Consider the following 3458-nt stretch of genomic DNA (forward strand, 5'->3'; position numbering starts at 1 on the left):
CGCATCCCGTTCATCATCCTTCTTTCGCATTACTTCATTGCTAAATGGGCCCTAGGGTTCCCAACATTTTGCTCTAGAGATTATTTTCGAAAACAGTTTCTTGGGTCCGGCTGCAATGGTATATTCCACCCAATGAGATGAACTTTAAACAAAATCTAACTGTTGCAAACATTCATTAAATGTCTACATGTAAGATCTAATCGTTGATTTCCATACCGCTCAGACATTAGTTATCATGAAAGAAAAATTGCATCTTCTTCCAACTCTTTCTTTCAAGGTGAAAATTCACTATAAGACATGCACATGAGAAACGTCGGAAAAAAGTTGAGAAAAGAGTGGATTATAGAAATCTTTTGCTGATAAATCGGAGAGAATTCGAAACCAAATCGGAACCAATTTCACAAAATTATGAATCCTCGCACGTCTACACTGAAAACTTTCATACAACATCGAGCAGTATGTGCTCCAACGCTATAATTTAATATACCATAGAAATGACAACATATTATGTTACATGTTAGAGTTAGCAGAGATACCCGGGGAGAGAAGTTTAAGGTTAGTGGTTGATATAGTGAGCCAAACGTATAGCTGTGGGTGAGATCTGCATCTACTGCATTTGGGTGTCTTTAGAATAATCACGATGATCCGACAAATAAGTATTTGAGTAACGGAGCAACCACACTCAAACTGTTCCCCAGCAATGCATAACTGCAGCATAAAAGAAACGGACAGAAAACGTTAGTCTTGCTGAACAACCACTGTCATGCTTAACTGTAATATCCCAACAAAACAGGAAGCTGAAACTTCTTGACATACACCGAATAATTTTCGTCAAATAAAAGGCACAGCATTGTTTATTTTCTGCCAAAATACACATCAAGCTGAACATGAAATAGTGGCATACTGTTGCCTAAGGCTTATGTGCTGTGGAAACTGAAAATCTTCCGGGAGAGAATGCAAATTAGCAAACTAAGTAGGTCAAAGAAAAATTATCAATTAACACACCGAGAACATGAACCTAATAAATGAAGATCCCTAAAAGATATGTCTAAACGAAATTAGCATACCTCCCTCGGGGTAAAGTATCTAAGGTGCTGCTCCTTCAATAAAGATGCTTTATCCTTATTCTTTGGCTGCATGCATGTCACAATTTTGCAAATGTCAAGTAGCGGAAAAGTCATTGAAATTGTTTCTTACTGAGTCATTATGACCAGGAACTGAACCGTGAAGTATAAGAACTTGAAATAGTAACGAAAAAGGATACCCATGGCACTTCCCCACCTCTCTACCAAGCTTAATGGAACAATGTACTGATCTATGATGCCACTACAAAATCCATTCCCTTCATCTTTCTTCAATATTCCTTCAGTATTTGTAGAACCAGTAGTGGTGCCCACAAAATTGGACTCTGATTGGTCACTGCAATTCTTGAATTAAAGAAAGCTTTCTATAGGCTCACAATATTCAAGTAACGTATCCCGGCTCTCTTGTGGTTCATTGAGTTCAGAGAACACTGTCTCATCAGCATTTGCATCCCCAAATAATGGCCCTAGCAAGCGAAGAAGCTGATTATCGAAAACTTGATTGTGAAAGGTTGAAGGTTTCCTCTTTGCCTGCAGGATAAATGAATTTATGTGTTAACTCTTGAAAGAATAAGAGCAAGAGGTTTCCAAGAGCTTCTGAATGATCTAGAAAACCAGTGAGAGAGGAGGCTAACGGGCAAAAATAGCGTGGCCTGGAATAGGGTACGCCAAACTGTAACAGACTCAATATGAACTCCTGCAGAACAAAATTTGTTCTTCCCAATATCTCTATCATTTCTGTATGCGTATCAGATGTCTGCAGCCAGGAGATAAAACAAAGGAATTGGAAAAAAAAATAAATAAATAAATCAATATGTTACCTACAATTAAGATTAAACTTCCAAGAATTGGCCTCAAATTCGACAACATTTTCCACAAATAACACCACTGGAGGTCGAGATGTGAGTGGTATCAACTCAAGAATGTTGAGAAATGAAAATGCCCGAGCATCGCCGGATTGCTTCTGGAGACCTATCCATAAGTAATTCGTGAAAATCTGTTTAAGCCGTTGCCATACATCTGTAAAGACAAAAATGATGAAAACTAACCTTGTCGAGTGTAAAGTTGGCAAGGAGGAGAAAGAAGTCATGCATCCGCCCCAAACAGTCGAGATCAGCAGCAGTAAGGCTCTGAATATTACCCTCTACAAACAAGAGTATTCAAATTTCAGTGCAAGATGAGCTCAAGTAGGTTTAGGAAACATCACAAAGCAGCTTAAAATACCAAACACCGGAACAAATGGTACTAATACAAAACTGACCCAATACAGAACTAGTTGACAAGCGATTTTAAAATATTCAAACAAATTGTAAAACATCCAAAATTAAAGCATCTAAGAGATTAAGCGCCTGTTTGGAACTGTTCACTAAAAGTAATTTTTAATAACCAACCGCGCTTCCGCCTACTTTATGCAAAAAACTTTTTAAGTATTTTTGGGGCATAGAAGTGTCGGAAGCACCAAGCACTTTGCATTTCAATAACAATTTCAACGGATAAAAGCACTTCTACAAAAGTGCTTTTGAGCAGAGTGATTCCTACAAAAGCAGTCTCAAACGATCCCTAAGTGCAAGAAACTCAAATTGGGTAGCCATATATATAAAAACTTTTGATCCTCAAGTAATCAAACACCACAAATTTGTGCTTAGGCTGTGCACACTGTATAAAAAGGAGCTTGAATTTGGATAAATTACAAAATTGAACTAAAAAATGGGAAGAACCTGATAGGGACGGTGGCCGAAATTGTGCTGGTGAACTTTGTTGGCGTTGTCGTTGATGTCGAACGCTTCCACAACTTCGGCGTTCACTCCTGCCCTCATCAGAGTACCTCTGACAATCGCAAAGATGCAAACTTGAGCAAAAAGCGTTGAAGAATTAAAAAACTGGAAAGCAAAAAGGGGTATTTAGGGTATATGGGTTACCTACCATGCCGCCAATGCCGCAGTAGAACTCGACAACCCGCCATGGTTGCTCTTCCTGTTTCTGCTCTCTAAACCCTTTGCCATTGTAGCACCGTTCCGTGGGCTGGGCGGCCTCGACTGTCAGTTCTAAAAATCCCGCTAGCACCGCTAAACCCGACTTGGTGCTAAGCGGGTCACCGTCCCAATTAATGCACTGCCTCGGCCCGTTTAGCCGCCAAAACCGGTTTAGGCTGCAAGTTATTTAGACAGAAAATAAATATTTTTTATTTTTTATTTTATTTTTTTTAATAAATTGTAAGAAGCTTGTTAAATACTTAAATGAACACACATTATATACTTGTTTCCCATATTTTCATTATATTCCAATAGCTAATAATATATATGTCATTCTATTTTGTAGTTTATGACGAAATTATATATATTTTAAGAGAAGTGTTATTGGCACTCCAAAAATCTC

General features: G+C 38.3%; 1 pseudogene; it reads right to left on the bottom strand.

The window, feature by feature from the left end:
- Window positions 1-339: 339 nt before the first annotated feature.
- On the bottom strand, window positions 340-3085 carry LOC137728289 (tRNA (cytosine(38)-C(5))-methyltransferase 2-like; annotated as a pseudogene).
- Window positions 3086-3458: the final 373 nt, after the last annotated feature.

Source organism: Pyrus communis, chromosome 1 (genome assembly GCF_963583255.1).
Source record: "Pyrus communis chromosome 1, drPyrComm1.1, whole genome shotgun sequence".
NCBI classification, from domain to species: Eukaryota; Viridiplantae; Streptophyta; class Magnoliopsida; order Rosales; family Rosaceae; genus Pyrus; species Pyrus communis.